Source organism: Natator depressus, chromosome 9 (genome assembly GCF_965152275.1).
Source record: "Natator depressus isolate rNatDep1 chromosome 9, rNatDep2.hap1, whole genome shotgun sequence".
NCBI lineage: Eukaryota > Metazoa > Chordata > Testudines > Cheloniidae > Natator > Natator depressus.
In genome coordinates this window covers 96,206,686-96,225,426 of record NC_134242.1, presented here as the reverse complement: position 1 = coordinate 96,225,426, position 18,741 = coordinate 96,206,686, and the positions used below count along the sequence as shown (strand labels likewise).

Genomic DNA, 18,741 nt, shown 5'->3' with positions numbered 1-18,741 from the left:
CTACCAGCACTCCCAACTACCTTCGAGACACCACTGACTTCCTGAGGAAACTACAATCCATTGGTGATCTTCCTGATAACACCATCCTGGCCACTATGGATGTAGAAGCCCTCTACACCAACATTCCACACAAAGATGGACTACAAGCCATCAAGAACACTATCCCCGATAATGTCACGGCTAACCTGGTGGCTGAACTTTGTGACTTTGTCCTTACCCATAACTATTTTACATTTGGTGACAATGTATACCTTCAGATCAGCGGCACTGCTATGGGTACCCGCATGGCCCCACAGTATGCCAACATTTTTATGGCTGATTTAGAACAACGCTTCCTCAGCTCTCGTCCCCTAACGCCCTTACTTTACTTGCGCTATATTGATGACATCTTCATCATCTGGACCCATGGAAAAGAAGCCCTTGAGGAATTCCACCATGATTTCAACAATTTCCATCCCACCATCAACCTCACCCTGGTCCAGTTCACACAAGAGATCCACTTCCTGGACACTACAGTGCTAATAAACGATGGTCACATCAACACCACCCTATACCGGAAACCTACTGACCGCTATTCCTACCTACATGCCTCCAGCTTTCACCCTGACCACACCACACGATCCATCGTCTACAGCCAAGCTCTGCGATACAACCGCATTTGCTCCAACCCCTCAGACAGAGACAAACACCTACAAGATCTCTATCAAGCATTCTTACAACTACAGTACCCACCTGCGGAAGTGAAGAAACAGATTGATAGAGCCAGAAGAGTTCCCAGAAGTCACCTACTACAGGACAGGCCTAACAAAGAAAATAACAGAACGCCACTAGCCGTCACCTTCAGCCCCCAACTAAAACCCCTCCAACGCATTATTAAGGATCTACAACCTATCCTGAAGGATGACCCAACACTCTCACAAATCTTGGGAGAAAGGCCAGTCCTTGCCTACAGACAGCCCCCCAACCTGAAGCGAATACTCACCAACAACCACATACCACACAACAGAACCACTAACCCAGGAACCTATCATTGCAACAAAGCCCGTTGCCAACTGTGCCCACATATCTATTCAGAGGACACCATCACAGGGCCTAACAACATCAGCCACACTATCAGAGGCTCGTTCACCTGCACATCCACCAATGTGATATATGCCATCATGTGCCAGCAATGCCCCTCTGCCATGTACATTGGTCAAACTGGACAGTCTCTACGTAAAAGAATAAATGGACACAAATCAGATGTTAAGAATTATAACATTCATAAACCAGTCGGAGAACACTTCAATCTCTCTGGTCACGCAATCACAGACATGAGGGTCGCTATCTTAAAGCAAAAAAACTTCAAATCCAGACTCCAGCGAGAAACTGCTGAATTGGAATTCATTTGCAAATTGGATACTATTAATTTGGGCTTGAATAGAGACTGGGAGTGGCTAAGTCATTATGCAAGGTAGCCTATCTCCCCTTGTTTTTTTCCTACAAACCCCCCCCAAGACGTTCTGGTTAAACTTGGATTATTGCTGTGCACATTGTAAGATGAGCTATTGCCAGCAGGAGAGTGAGTTTGTGTGTGTGGTTTTTGGAGGGGGGTGTGTGTGGGGGGGGGTGAGAAAACCTGGATTAGTGCTGGAAATGACCCACCTTGATTATCATGCACATTATAAAGAGAGGTTTCAAAGAGGGATGGGCTATTACCAGCAGGAGAGTGAGTTTGTATGTGTGTCTGTGTGTGTGGGGGGGGGTGAAGGGTGAGAAAACCTGGATTTGTGCTGGAAATGGCCCTCCTTGATGATCACTTTAGATAAGCTGTTACCAGCAGGAGAGTGGGGTGGGAGGAAGTTTTGTTTCATGGTCTCTGTGTGTATATAATGTCTTCTGCAGTTTCCACGATATGCTATGCATCCGATGAAGTGAGCTGTAGCTCACGAAAGCTCATGCTCAAATAAACTGGTTAGTCTCTAAGGTGCCACAAGTACTTCTTTTCTTTTTTCTTTTTACGAATACAGACTAACACGGCTGTTACTCTGCACCCAGGTGAAGTTGACTTGAACCCGTGACCTTGAGGTACAATGCTCGATAATGTATTACTTTTCTCTTGAGCCATCCAAGCCTCCTTAGAGTCTCTGATTTTACTACTTGCATGAGCTTGCTGTCCATTAACATTTGTGTTTAAATTTTAAGGCTCAATTGGAATTGTAACCTCAGCTTTTTTCAGTAATTTACAAAATGCGTTACGCCTTTCAGACATCTGTTCTCTCAGCAAGAGCAGATTCCCGGGCATTTCCCGCAGATGTCACTATGTACAACTTACAGAGGAGCAGCCGTGTTAGTCTGTATCTGCAAAAAGAAAAGGAGGACTTGTGGCACCTTAGAGACTAACCAATTTATTTGAGCATAAGCTTTCGTGAGCTACAGCTCACTTCATCTCCCTTGTCCACATGATTTTTGAGCCCCTCAAAGAATTCTAATAGATTGGTGAGGCATGATTTTAGACCCCATGACACTCCAAATCTCTTCTCAGAAATCCACTCCTATCCCTCGCTGTCACCCCTGAAATCTGGCATTTCTGTCACAAATAAGGTACTGTAATCACGGGGATCCCAGAAGCCACCTGTCACAGGAGGCTGTGGTCAGAGGCCTTTTAAAAACAAATGTCAGGGGCATTGCTCTGTGGAACCCTGACCTTAGACTATCTGAGCACCTTGAATGTGTTTATCCTCCTGCCATCACTGTAAGGCAGGGCCGGGATATTATCCACCAATGATAGCCCAAATGGTTTGCCCATGGAGGGAATTAAACCCACCTGTCTCGAGTCGCAGAGCAGTGCCCAGACCACAGGACCAGCCTTCCAGTCATCTGATTGTTGACAGGCCCAGATGGCTTCTCTGCTGCACCTGCAGAGCTCCCCTTCCTGCCATGCTGTAGAGAGCAGAGATAGCAAGGAGCCAGTTACAGAGGTTTGATTTGCTGACCTGTTCTGTCCTGGCCTCAGTAGAATTTAGAGCAGCCTGGGGGATGGGCTGACCTCCGCCTGATTTTAATGGCTTCCAAGAGCACAGCACACTCTGGCCATGTCCCTGCGCATGGGTGCCACCCCAGAGTGCTCCTTGGGGCCTTGAGGTGGCCCTGCAGGCACCCTGCCCTTCCCTCTAAGGTCCTTGCAATGACTTACTCTCAGCCTGGAATATTTAAAACAAGAGTTCCCTTTGTGGGGTCACATTTATTCAGTCTTCTCCAAAACACAAGGTCTCCTACCCTCCAACTTCTCCCTCCTCCTTTACTCAGGAACACCCTATCACCCTTGTTGGTGGACCTGCTGCAACCCCTTTTCCCCTGAGGCCCGCCCCATCTCTTACCACTAGGCCCTGCCCCTGCTCCACTTCCCCCGAGGCTCCGCCTCCTGGCCACGCAGAGCCGGGCCATGGTAAGAGCTACTGTGATGTTCTCTGATCAAAATATGACCATAAAGATCACTTTTGCAACCTCTGTTATATATTACATATTATATTATATTATATATTACTAAAATATTTTATATTTAAGTACAACTTAAATACCAGGTACACTGGTATTTAAGACAAGCAAAAGAGATAAATATTTAAACCAACGTGAACTGGTGTATTTCAAGTGGAATTAAATGGAATGCTTTGTTTTGATTTACATTTACATTTGTCTTAGGAGGATCTTTGTTAATTACAGTGTTTGTTTCTCTGTCACTCTCAAAGGCAAGTATTTTCATGATAAATCTTGCCTTTTTCTTCCAGTAAACCTTGAGGGGATTGTAAAATCAGTGAGTGATGAATCAATACAATTAGTCTGTCTTTGGAGCCAAACTGAAAGTTAATCAAACTTTGAAAACATGTTTCACTTCTTGCTTATATTAATTCACTGCTGAATTATGTATATTTAATAAAGATGTTGCTATTATGCAGGAAGATGCCCAAGAGGAATTTGGTTGGAAGTTGGTTCATGGAGATGTATTTAGACCTCCAAGGAAGGGAATGCTATTATCCGTCTTTTTGGGTCAAGGAACACAACTTTTCATTATGACATTTATTATTCTATGTAAATAGCATTAGGTTTATGAAAATTACTTACTTACAATCTATTAGTGAAATTGTAAGAAACAGGAAATGATTTCTGGCATAGCTGTCTATCCTTTTTACTGGTAGCAAAGTCCTTTATTTAAGAAAAGAAAAATACACTTGCCTATAGTAATGACCGAGATGTCTCCAATAACACTATCGAAAATAGTAGTGTTTTGATCATTATTGCAGCATCTCTCTATTAGGGATAATTCACATGCTCTGGAGCCTTGACTTTAGCAAAGCTTTTGACACGGTCTCCCACAGTGTTCTTGTCAGCAAGTTAAAGAAGTGTGGGCTGGATGGATGCACTACAAGGTGGGTAGAAATTTGGCTAGATTGTCGGGCTCAACGAGTAGTGATCAATGGCTCCATGTCTAGTTGGCAGCCGGTATCTAGCGGAGTGCCCCAAGGGTCGGTCCTGGGACTGGTTTTGTTCAATATCTTCATTAATGATCTGGAGGATGGTGTGGATTGCACCCTCAGCAAGTTTGCGGATGACACTAAACTGGGAGGAGTGGTAGATACACTGGAGGGTAGGGATAGGACACAGAGGGACCTAGACAAATTGGAGGATTGGGCCAAAAGAAATCTGATGAGGTTCAACAAGGACAAGTGCAGAGTGCTGCACTTAGGATGGAAGAATCCAATGCACCGCTACAGACTAGGGACCGAATGGCTCGGCAGCAGTTCTGCAGAGAAGGACCTAGGGGTGACAGTGGACGAGAAGCTGGATATGAGTCAACAGTGTGCCCTTGTTGCCAAGAAGGCCAATGGCATTTTGGGGTGTATAAGTAGGGGCATTGCCAGCAGATCGAGGGACGTGATCGTTCCCCTCTATTCGACATTGGTGAGGCCTCATCTGGAGTACTGTGTCCAGTTTTGGGCCCCACACTACAAGAAGGATGTGGAGAAATTGGAGAGAGTCCAGTGAAGGGCAACAAAAATGATTAGGGGTCTGGAACACATGACTTATGAGGAGAGGCTGAGGGAAATGGGATTGTTTAGTCTACGGAAGAGAAGAATGAGGGGGGATTTGATAGCTGCTTTTAACTAATTGAAAGGTGGATCCAAAGAGCATGGATCTAGACTATTCTCAGTGATAGCAGATGACAGGACAAGGAGTAATGGTCTCAAGTTGCAGTGGGGGAGATTTAGGTTGGATATTAGGAAAAACTTTTTCACTGGGAGGGTGGTGAAACACTGGAATGCGTTACCTAGGGAGGTGGTGGAATCCCCTTCCTTAGAAGTTTTTAAGGTCAGGCTTGACAAAGCCCTGGCTGGGATGATTTAGTTGGGGATTGCTCCTGCTCTGGGCAGGGGGTTGGACTAGATGACCTCCAGAGGTCCCTTCCAACTCTGATATTCTATGATTCTATGATAAAGAAGTGAAGTGGTCCCAGTACAAATCCCCTTTTTAAGGTTTTGCTGCCTCAGACTTTACAAACTTAGTTATTTTTAACAGTGAAAATGGCAACTTTGTCTTACCATTCCATTTAACTTCTTCTCACTCTGATACAGACCACTGCTTTTCTTTGGTATATTATCAAAATATGTAAATATATCCCCCACAACTCACTTCATTCCTAGCTAACTTAACATTTCACACAGAGCATTACTTTTCAGAGTTCTAGTTCAACATCCTTTTCTCTGTTCCTAATGTGTTTAAATGTAAGTATAATAATAACTTACCTTTTTGTGCCTTCATAAATCGGTCCTTCCAAATCCATGACAGCTCTTGGAATCTCTTTCCAGCTACAACAATTTCACATACCACTAGTACCATATAAGTAGTCAATAACAAAGATGTTTTTCTTCAAAAAGAAGCTTCTAGCTGGAGGTTGCAGAGACTACAATTGAGTAACTCCCTTTCAACTCTGGAGTTGCCCTTATAGTTTGTTCAAGAACTTAGACCCCCGCCTTTTTAAATATAGGGACCTTATTTTTAAGATGGGCCATGACGATAAGCATTGTCCATCGTGGTAGTTGGGTAAGGCTTTGTTTGGAGTTCGAAGTTTCTAAATCAGTTACTTGAAGATCCAGTACTGTCATCTTCATGCTTCTTATAACTACCTTTTTAAAACTTAAATCATTGCTTTTTACTACTCTGGGCCTACTTTTCTTGGACGACTCTTATGGCATGTATTAAACTATTATGGTTGCCTATGCAGTAAATGTACTCTTACAGAAGCATCATTCTTTAAGCTTTTAAAAGCTGGTTTCCAAGCTGAAATCTCATGCCATAGTTTAGTTGGAGGAGCAGAGACTTCAACCATGTGCCTCTCTTGAAGCCGTTTAGCCACAGAAATCTTAGCCTTTTGAGTATGAGGTGAAAGTACACAAGCATTTGGTTCAGAGTTATGCCCACAGTGGTGTGCACTTGTGACTAGTCAGTATGTGTGCAGATGTATGCCTATGCTGTCTGCCAGTGAACTTGATAAACCTGTGTGCTGTGGCTTACATTCTACAATATGCTAATAAAATGTGTTGACAAATGGATTATTCTTTCTTTTCACATCTTTCATTCTAGCTTGCCTTGGCTTTCTTTCTCCTGCCAACCAAGGAGCTTTGATGATCTGCGGAGTTGTACTGTGGGTCTTGCTGGGAACTCCTGCTGGTTATGTATCTGCTAGAATGTATAAGAGTAAGTACCATTGCTTATTTCATATGATACAGCATGTTAAATTCAGCATTGCCAGGCATTATATGTAATTCAAGTTGGAGCTGATGTCTCGGCTATCAGATCTGCTCCTTGCTGTCATACTGCAAAATATTTATAAGAGGTGTTACATTTGAAACTCTAGTAATGATTTTTACTTATTCCTCAGCATTTCGAGGTGAAAAGTGGAAGACAAATGTTTTGCTGACAGCTCTGTTGTGCCCTGGGTTAGTACTTTTTGTTCCTTACTCTTATGAAATTGTTCTTTCCTGTATTCTTGTATATAACTCAGTTACCATAAATAAAGAAAAATACTGATTTCTTAGCACAGAACTCTTTCAGGGGCTGTGCCGTTGCCTTTATTGCTTCCCTACTTTATTTTCCTTTCTACACAGAACATTTTAGAGTGGGAAGAAAAGCTTGTAAATCTCCTGCATTTGGAGAGTTTGCAAATTGCATAATGTTGTAGAACATGGCTTCTCAACCTGGGGGTCACGACCACTCTCCCTTAAGTAGGAGGGAGGAGGATCCAAACACTATGGAGGTGGGGCCTGAAAAGTGTGATTTGATTTGTTTTTTGTTTTGGGGGTGTGTGGAGGGGGGGGGGTTGGTAACATGAAGACAAGGCATGGAAAAGTTTGTGAGCCATTGACTTAGAATTGTATTGTGGCTGGTGTAATTAATTCTGATGCAATACAACTGCTCTTAGACTACAGCATTGATTATTTTCTAGATACTCGTGTTAACATTAGTAGGGACTATATTTCATTGTGAATGCGTGGCTTATTATGGTGGCTTTTTGGAAAGGCTCTTCTGTCTAGAGCACCTTTATAAATCAGGGCTAGATCCTACCCCCATTGAAGTCTGTCACACTATTCACCCTTAGTATAGGGGAAATAGGGTTAGATCTTAGATTGTAAGTTTAGTTCCTTACTAATGTGCTAAAATACTTTATCTTGTCTTTGTATTTTGAACATATTGGAATGTTCTTCTGGTGAAACTATGTAATAGGGACATTGGTATTTTAAACAAAATTATTTTTATGTCTAAAATAAGACTATAACATAAGAACAGCCATACTAGTTCAGGCAAAAGGTCCATTTAGCCCAGTATCCTGTCTTCCAACAGTGGCCAATTGCCAGGTGCCCCAGCGGGAATGAACAGAACAGATAATCATCAAGTGATACATTGCCTGTCGCTCATTCCCAGCTTCTGGCAAACAGAGGCTAGGGACACCATTGCTGCCCATCCTGGCTAATAGCCATTGATGGACCTGTCTTCCATGAATTTATCTAGTTCTTTTTTGAATCCTGGGAAGGGGAGAAGCAGAGATTGGATTACTGACATGGACAAGATCTAAAATAGACCATGCAGGGTTTGCTTTAACTGCATTTGATTACACATTTTTAGGATGTTACTTTCAGAAGTATCTGGGAGCCATTTGTACAATGGCTTGCCCACTGCTTTCGTTTTACATAAGGTTGTTCAATACAGTCGAATGTGTAGCTTCCTCTGAGACTAGTGTAAATTCTGCTTCAAGAATTCTTCCATAATGAGTCCCAGTGAGTGGTTCATTTGGCAGTGACCCTTCCTGAGATTGATGCTTCTCTTGTACCCTGGGTGGTGGGAATCCTTGCAGGTTCCCAGATGATGTTCCCTAGCAATGTATTTTATTGCTTTACTAAAGGATGGAACATGTTTGAAATCTTACTCACTTCTCTCAAATAATTAAAACTGGGTTTCAGTCTCATTTGTTGAAAGGATTTTCAGAAAGCAGGTGGAGAGGGTGCAGGAGATCATGACTTAGATTTTGTTAATTTCCAAAATAAAAGTTTGGAAGTCTTTTTAAAAACTTTTTGTTGTGGTGTACTTTTTTTTTTCTTTTTTTTTCTTTTGAAGGGAGGGTTTAGGAGAATATAATGTGGTGGGGAAGTTGTTTGCTTTGTGACATACTTCTACACTAAAAGTGCAAGAAGACTGTCGAGAAGAGGACTTAAAATGGAAGGTATCCCACTGATTAAACTGAAGAAATAACGCTTCACTAACATAGCTCCTTCTGAAACTGTGAATTTCTTAAAATAGTACAAAGATATGGTGGGTTTTTTTTTTGGGAGGGGGGTGTTTGTTTTTTATGTATTGTGTTCCATGGCTGAAGAGAGATTAGCTTGTAACAATAAACTCTTCCTAAGATTAGCCCATGGTAGCCCTCTTACCGCGTTCACTCTGATATGGTTTGTGGTATCTTGAACAGTGGGGTTTTGCCAGCACTGAATGAATTTGGTAGAAGGAACATGGTCATTAGAAAAGAGCTATTTAAAAACATTAATAGACAATGAGCTGTGATGGGAAAGAAAGGGCTGGAAATGTACAGTACAGTCAAGAGAGTGTTTGCTAAAAGACCTCTAAAGATTAGAGACAATTAGCTGTCACAAGAGCCTTATAATAATTACCACTTTTTATGAATTAGTGGGGAAACAATATTGCATAAATAGAGAATGAAATAGACTACAAGTGAATGTTCATAAACCTTTAGTTTTATGAACCACCTAAAAATATTTAATTCTCTTCTGATTTTATGCTGCTAGTGAGAAAATTCTGGTTTTATTTTTTCCCCAGAATTGTCTTTGCTGATTTCTTCATTATGAATCTTATTCTGTGGGTGAAGGGATCATCAGCTGCCATCCGCCTTGGCACACTGTTGCTATCCTGCATCCGATGAAGTGAGCTGTAGCTCACGAAAGCTCATGCTCAAATAAACTGGTTAGTCTCTAAGGTGCCACAAGTACTCCTTTTCTTTTTTCTTTTTATCCTGGCAATGTGATTTGGAATTTCTGTCCCATTAACCTTTATTGGTGCATATTTTGGATTAAAAGAAAAGGCAGTTTTTGAGTGCATTGTTTAAGTGTGTCTTATCTGCCACTCAGTATAATACTTTTCTGTTCTAACATCAAGTATTTATTATTTATTCATGCGGAGTTAGTGTGTTAGCTGTCAACATCAAAACACCAAAATTTGGCTAAGATGCATATGGCTGTTCATTCTGAAATGAACTGTTCTTCAACTTCTGATTTTTGTACGGTAGACAAGAATACAAAATGATTTTCAAAATATTTTTCTGGCCATTTGGAGTCTCTCTTTTAAGAACACAAACTTATTGACATTCCTCTTGCCTACGCAGTTTGTGAGCTACAGTCCTCTGAATTGTTAACACATCTAGAAGAAAATCAGTGATTCCATGAAAAACTAAATAAAGACCTCTCCCTCCTGCATGTTGAAATTTGCTAGGTCACCACTGAAATGGAGTGTCTAAAAATCACTGTTTGTTGGTTTGTGCACTAGTCTGTAATCTTTAGAGATGTGATTTAGCTCAGTGGCGTGTGGCACTGTTTATGGATGAATATAATGGGAGAGTTAAAAATGTCAAGTTCTTAGGAGTTGATATTAGGAAAAAATCATCTTAAGTGTCTTTGATTCCTTTAACACTTTCATATCTTAACTGTAAATAACATAGTTACAAGGTATTTGTCTTTTTTAAATTGTATTAATTTCTCTCAAAGCCTATTGAACACCCAGTTCGTACAAACCAGATTCCTTGTCAGATCCTGGAGCAGTCGTTTTTCACAAAGCTGTTGCCTGGTATCATCATGGGTGGCATCTTGCCATTTGGTTGTATTTTTATTCAGCTTTTTTCCATTCTAAACAGTATTTGGTGAGGATTGTATCTTTACTTGATAGGCAGGCGGGGCTGTCAGCTCAAGCTTGGTATAACAAACCAAAAAATGGACATGTACATGGAGATTCCCAAACAGTGGAGTCAGAAAAATCCACAAATTCCTAGGATTGATGGTCTTGCTGAAGACTTTTCAGAATTCTTCAGAATCTAAGCATATAATATATACATTTAAAAATCAAACTTCTTGCCTTTATTGAGAACTTTAAGACAATACATTTATTTTGCATTTTGCCTGGAACCAGGAAGATCAAAAGAGAAGCACTAATGTGAGAGCGTTATCATAATTGGCCTTATACATTAGTTTTTCGTGGTATAATGGGCCTTAATGTGTTGCAGGACTCTATTAAAATTTGATAGACCCTTGACACAGTTAAAGCACTGTGGTGGTCTTGCATGATCAGGAGGACAAAACTGTTTTCAACTGTGTTTCTGAATCAGGCCAAGACCTTGGATTTCACAGGGCTGCAAAAAAATTCAGGAACATGATTAAAATGCAGTTTGTTTTAGTTTTGCATAAAAGTATTTGACCAGTGTAGCTATTCATAGTACAGACATAACCCAAATGTTAAACTTAGCATTTGATTGTCATATGAAAAATGCCTAATATGCTAGATTATTGTGGTCCGATGTACACTCCATATCCTGATATCTACAGGAATAAAATAGCAAGGTTTAAATATAGAGAGAGTAAAATATACTGTGGGGCATTTATTCACCTTTCACCAGTAGTCCTCAACCGGGGTCTTGATTGTGGCAAGATGAGACACGTTTGAAAAATGTAGGCAACTTTCAAACACACACCTTGATATTGGCCTGTCTAGTTATATAGTTAAAAATACTAAACACCATTACAGGCAGAATGAGCAAAAATTCAGGAGGGAGACATTAGGTGTTTGCCAGTATTCCCTTTTTCTCAGATCTCTTAAACTGTAGTAGTTGCAGCCTTCTAATTATTACATATGAGTGAATTCTTCCTCCCTCATCTCATAAACAAGATAATATTTATACACTTGGGAGGCAAGGGTGCATTTTTGCATGGTCAAGTGTTTCAATGACCCTTGGACTGGAGTAAGATTGATTTGTCTAGGGATAGAACTCTGGGAGTGGAGGAGCAACTGTTAGAAGGTGTAGCATGGTGAAATAGACAGGTGGAAGACTAATTGCAGCAATGTGAAGGAGGCAGATGTCAAGCTGGAGAGAGGCACAAGAGAGAGCCAATGGAGCAGTAGGGCTCAGAAGGCCCTGAGATTTGAAATCATGATAGTACTTTTCTAGTGAGAGCAGTCCTTGACAGAAAGGTGAGGGGAAACGAATGATTTCCCTGGCCTACGTAGTCAGGGTCTAATTGTTTTACAAAACTATGCTACAGCTTTGAGTTGTCCCTCCCCTGACTTTAACAATGAAATTGTGTAAGCAGCGTATTTACACATGAAGGTAGAGGTATAGCAGGTACAGGCTGAAGATTTGTAGAAGTATGTCAACAATGCAGACAAAGACTGTTCTGTTTTCGGATGAGCTTAGTTCTTGGGTATATAACAAAAAGAGTGAAAACTAATTTGACACAGATTTCTTTTGTGTGTGTTTAGGTCCCATCAAATATACAACATGTTTGGTTTCCCGTTCTTAGTATTTATAATTCTTCTTATTATGTGTTCTGAGGCTACAGTTTTGCTATGCTATTTCCATCTATGTGCAGAGGTAAATGAACATACTATTTTGATGCCTATATCATGAGAGCACAATGCATAGCTAGCTGGGATATGTCAGAGTGAAGTTTGCAAGGATGCCTATGCAGGGCCACCTCTGCAAAATGCTGGACACTGTAGACTATGTGGGTGTATTGTCAGGATTCTGTATATCGATTGTATGTACCTTTGTCCTGGTTATGTTATTGCCCTATGTTTTGTAAAATATACAAGTTAAATTTAAAAAAAAGGCAATTTCTGCCTTGTCACTGCAACTGCAGCTAGCAGTGCAAGCTCTCATTTTACACACTGGAATGGTACTGGAATGGTAGAGGAGCCACAAAACAGGAAACAACACTCCAGCTGGTCTGGCAGAGGTATACTTTTTAATGTTATAAACAGCTTGACTTAAGGCAACTGTTGGGCATAACATGTCAGTGCTCAACTTTGGAGGCTTTATAAAGGGGGAGAGATGTTGTTTTCGAATTGACTGTGGATGAGGTATTTTGTAGTGTATGGTTTCAGTAATTTTGTCCCTACTGAAAGGGGCTATTTTAAAAATTTTCTAGCAATCGCCAACAAAATAATTATTGTGGTTTAAAGAAAGCTTTGGATCTGATTTCACTAACACTTTCGCAAAAAATTTGACACTTGCAAATTCTCAACTATATGTATTTAAAATAACAGTAAAAGAATGAAGTCCCATTAGTGAATATTCCCTGTAAATCATGAGTTGAGGTTTCAGATACACTGGCCATAGCATAACTTAGTTATACTGCAGCTTCAGTACCAAATTTGCTTAACTTTGTTTGCCACCTAACATAGGTATGCACCTGTCCCTTCCTTCATCAAGGGGTGTGTATGTTGGCAGTCTTTGCAGTCTGTTGAAGATTTGGTCCTCAGCCATACTGTGTTCATTTCCATTTTTGAGTACTCTAGTTGTGCTGTGCTGTTAAACTACTACCGTGTTGCCTCTTGTGGCTACATCTCTGTGGTGGATATTTGCACCATATTTGCAAGGTGCTTTGGGATCCTTGAGGATGAGAGCTGCTACATGCCTGTAAAATTATTGTTTTAATAAATTAATAGTTACTTGCTAACACATTGCCCTATGTAAATACAAGCTTAGTTTTCTTGTGAAAATGTATAATTCTGCAACTTTTTAAAATCTAAAAAACAAAACAAAAAATTACAATTTAGTCCCCAGCACGTTCTCCTGAGACTTTGTAGACTGAAGAGACATTTGCTGTGGTTCCCCAGTTTCTACAGTTACCAGAAAAACCCTAAATAAAGTCTTGATCGTGGATAACAGAATTTCACATTCATAGTTTAAACATCCTGACAGAATTCATTTTGAGAAAGAAATAGCATAATTTTAATAAAAAGGAGTTTAAGCAAGAGTATGAGTATAAAAATATGCCAAGAATTAATTTAATCTTTCATAGACTTGTAAATAATGCTTTGCTCTGAAATGATAAAAGTGCAGTTTTAATTTTGTACTTGAATTTTTTCCTGAAATGGTTTATTATTTCTTTCAGGATTATCATTGGTAGTGGAGATCATTCTTAATGAGCAGCTTTACAGCTGTTTATCTTTTTATCTATGCGGTTCATTACTTCTTCTCTGAACTCCAAATAACGGGAACTGCTAGTACCATTTTATACTTTGGGTATACTAGGATCATGGTTTTGATATTTTTCCTTTTTACATGTAAGTGCTGCATTATCAGTGAAATTCAATGCAGTGGTTTCAGGGTTGCTGTTTTCTGATCATTCTAGCCAGAGTCAAGTTGAGAAACACTTGCTTGGAAGAAACCAGCAATTTTGATATTAAATATGGTTTGAGTCTGCTGCTACCATTATTCACTCACTTTACAGCACCCAAAAATATGCACGCTAGTGACATAACAGTACAGATAACTTATTGTTCTTGACTTGAAGATCTACAATCTAATTTGCAGCGATTCTTTTCTAACTTGTTGAGTTTCCTTGATTATTGCATGGTAGTGTAACAGTGACCTAAGAACATTATAGATTTACATTTTCAAAGTGTCGTTGACAGAAAAGCTTTTATATTGGAAATTACTTAGGAAGTCACAAAATGAAAGGAATGCTGACTGCTGATCTCACACACACACACACACACACACACACACACACACACACACACACACACACACACACACACACACACACACAATGAATGTAAATGAAAGGTAAGAAACGGAGACTAAAACAGAGAATGGCCTTTGCTAGAAGGATGAATGTGGGACTGGAAGATTTAATCCTGACACTCTGACACTAACTGTTGCAAGTCACTCAACATCTTGATGTGTGTTCACAGTGTGTAAAATGGGGCTAACACTTATCTAATTAATCCTTACTACAAATAATATTTGTAAAAGGTTTTGAAAATGTAAAGTGATCTAAATGCTAAATATAACTATTACTAAACGTAAAGGTTTTAAACTGCAAATGTTACACGCAGTGTATAGGGACTGGAAATTTTTATTTTCAATTTATTTAACTTGATAATGAATGCAAGATGTCCAAATATTCACATGGTAGTGAACTGGTATTGAGTATGTGATAGAAACCGAATACCTAGAGCAGTCAGACACTTGAAATGCCAGATGGTAAAGCAGATGCGATGTTGCGTAACTTGCAGATGCAAAGAAGAAAAGAGGGGTTAGGAAAGTGTTGAACAAAACTTGCCCTCCACTGACCAAAAAAATAAAGTTTGGATAGGAGTTACACGTCTTGGGAGTTCTGAACCTATTGAAATGAAGCAAGTGGGGTACTGCAGCACGTTGTTAAACAGACAGTGTGAGGACACTTCCAGTGTTGTACTGTTGAGATGCAGGCAGGACTGTGGTCTACTAGAATGTACTTTTCTCATATCTTCTGATGTAATTAAACTTGGAGCATAATGTGAGGAACAGGATTTTTTCCAGAATCAGACATTAGCTTTCTGGTAGAGTATGAAAAATGAAGAATGTGTGAATTTTATTGATCACACCATCAGCTCTTTTCCCCAGCCCCACAGAAAAGGCTAGGGTTTGTGAGGTCCAGGTTCAGCAGAAAGGTCTTTAGTACTGCAGTGAGTCAGCAAGCACTTGGTGAATCCAAGAAACCTCCTTCTGCACTGATGTTCAATGGGTGCTTGCTATGGAGACTTCTAGGTGGCTATTCACTTCAGGCTTCCTCATTTGTTCAAGAGAAGGGTCTAAATCTGGCCTCTTGTGACTGTGGCTGTAACTTTCAGAATTTAGAAAGGCAGGATGGCTCAGTGGTTAGGTTGCAAGTCTAGGACTTCAGAGACCTGGGTTCTATTCCCAGCTGTGCCACAGACTTCCTTGGACAATTTACTATGGGCCAATCTACACTAAAGCTGTAAATTGACCTCAGTTATGTAAGTTTCGTAACCGAAGTCAAAATAATGACTTACAGAAGTTTCTAGACCGCGCTGTGTCGACAGGAGACGCTCTCCCACCAACTTAGCAGGTCTTCACCAGACCCACTAAATCGATTGCAGCAGTGCTTAGTTTAGCCATTAGTGTAGACAAGCCCGAAGTCTCTGTGCCTCAGTTCCCTCTCTGTAATATGGAGAGAACGCTTTTCTACCTCACAATTATGTTTGAGGATAAACACATTAAAGATTATGAGGTGCTCAGGTACTGCAGTGATGGGGTCTTATAATAACACAGCATGCATATATATATCTACAGAGAAGAGAAGACTCAGCATCTCATTTGTCATGCGTCACCATTTCGAGACACACACAATTATTTTTTTTTTAAAGCCACAAATCTGGGGAGATTCTTGGGAGCAAGAGATAGGCTAATAAAAGTCCTTTCTTAGATTCCCCCATCTCTTCTTGGCAGATCCTCATTTACATTCAGTTCATAAGTAAAAAATTTAAAAATAAATATTTTGGCTGCTCAGGGTTGCTTACATCACCGGTCTCTTCTCTGCTGCTGCCCTGCCCCACCTTCTCTAGTGTCACTATGTTTGCCGAGATTAGTTCATCTGAGCTCATTGTTATTTGTTGCTTGCCATATGCTAATTGTGGAGAGAAGTGGATTTGGAGCCTGGCTACTTACTAGGGTAACTTCAATGCTGTTGGAGAGAAGGAACTTTTGCTTGCTCACTTTGGATCTGCTACCATCCTTGGATCTATGATTAAGACCTCTGTAATTTTATTCTGAGGAAACCTGAAGAAAAGTTGTGAAAAGGCAAATGGTGATGAATGGAGAATGAGATGCCAGGTAGGAGTTGCCACCATTTTAACAAGAGGAACATTCAGGGGGATAAAACTTCACACGCCGTAGACTTCCAAACAGAGAGCCATACTTTGAAATGTGGTATCAAGGTTCCTTCCCCACTCTGAACGCTAGGGTACAGATGTGGGGATCTGCATGAAAACCTCCTAAGCTTACTTTTACCAGCTTAGGTTAAAACTTCCCCAAAGTACAAACCATTTTACCTTTTGCCCTTGGACTTTCGCTGCCACCATCAAACGTCTAACTCCAGTATTATTATTAGGAAAGAGTTTGTCTGGAAATGTCTTTCCCCCCCAAATCCTCCCAAATCTTACCCCCTTTTTTCTGGAGAAGGTTTGATAAAAATCCTCACCAATTTGCATAGGTGACCACAGACCCAAACCCTTGGATCTTAAGAACAATGAAGAAAGCATTCAGTTTCTTAAAAGAAGAATTTTAATAGAAGAAAAAGTAAAAAAGAATCACCTCTGTAAAATCAGGGTGGTAAATACCTTACAGGGTAATTAGATTCAAAACATAGAGAATCCCTCTAGGCAAAACCTTAAGTTACAAAAAGACACAAAAACAGGAATATCCATTCCGTTCAGCACAGCTTATTTTCTCAGCCATTTAAACAAACAGAATCTAACGCATATCTAGCTAGATTACTTACTAAGTTCTAAGACTCCATTCCTGTTCTGTCCGCGGCAAAAGCATCACACAGACAGACCCAGACCCTTTGTTTCTCCCCCCCTCCAGCTTTGAAAGTATCTTGTCTCCTCATTGGTCATTGTGGTCAGGTGCCAGCGAGGTTATCCTAGCTTCTTAACCCTTTACAGGTGAAAGGGTTTTTCCTCTGGCCAGGAGGGATTTTAAAGGTGTTTACCCTTCCTTTTATATTTATGACATGTGGCCTCTGAAATTACTCATGCAAACTGGGCATCTACTACAGAATTACCCTAACATTCATAAGCAAGTGGCTCCCAGAGTAATTTTGGGGCCTGACCTGAAAATTTGGCCCAGAAAGTTTCATACTGAAGAGGAAAAGATCTTTTTTTGAACTTGTTTTGTTTGCAGAAAATTGCATCTTGTTCATGCTTAGGCTCACATCTTTCTAATTCTCTTTCATTATCTTGGTGCTGCAAGATGTGGAGTTCACACAGTCCTATCTTACATGTGCCATTTCACTTTAAATCATCAAGCACGAGACTGGTAGAATTATTGGGAAAATGCCTTGTGTATATAGAGGGTTATTTTAAACTGTGACTAGTGATGTTAATTTGTAGTATCCTGTTATTGATGAGCTACAAGACACTGACAGATAACTCATTGCTACCTCTAAAAGACTTCTACCTGCTTATTGAAAACCACTGCAAATATTTATATTTGCTTAACATAGATCTAGAATTCTAGAAATGTAGGAGTGGAAGGGAGCTTGATAGGTCATTTAGTCCAGTCTTTTGCACTGAGGTAGGACTTGGTATATATGGCCAAATTGCATGCAACTGTCTCTAGGCAGTTTTTCTTTTGTATTTTCCTGGACATTGTAAAAGTTGGTGGGTTTTTTTCTTTTTCTTACTATTTAAGCCCTGCAGCTGAGAGGGGAAGAGGGCCTGATCTTTTTTATATCTGAAACTGGTAGAATAACCACCTGAGGTAACAAAACAGCACTGTGCCTGCTGTGCCTCCTTTAGCAAGGAGCATTAGTGTATGCGTTTCTGAGCAAAGTGAGCCAAATACTCTGTGTACGTTATGTTTAATGATGTTAGCTGCCATGTATTTGCTATGTTTCTTCTTTCTCATTATTTACACCCTGCTGAAGTCTGTCTCTTCTTCCCTTTTCATTGGGGGTAGGGGAAAGACTGTGGATTGTATCTGCAGTTTGGAGTCTCTTAAAATTGCAATTGAGAAGGATTTAATTCTTCCAATTTTAAATTATTAGAAAGCAAACATGGAATGTGGCATGTTGCCAGTTAAACCGCTGCTTAAATCCTGGCAAAACAGAGAAGCTCCAGATGTCCTCTGTAATTTACAAAAAAGAAATCTATAGTTAAAAATGTTTTAATTATTTTTAAATTAAAGCAATATGTTAATGTGTGTATAGGTTAGTTGCTACTCTGCCAATTTCAATTTAGGAGACGTAAATTGATAGAATTAAAAATATTCTTTTCACCTATAAAATGATGATTTAAGTTGCCATGGCAGCTGCTGAAATGGTACTAGGAGCTTCAGATGTGTTGATCCTGGAGTCGTTGATGGGGATACCTGAAAAAGTACAATAATATGTAATTCTGTTGTTTTCATGTGTTAACTTT

At 40.1% G+C, this 18,741-nt stretch overlaps 1 pseudogene; it reads left to right on the top strand.

The window, feature by feature from the left end:
• Nucleotides 1-18,741, top strand: part of LOC141993242 (transmembrane 9 superfamily member 2-like) — a 37,283-nt pseudogene that overhangs the window by 10,422 nt on the left and 8,120 nt on the right.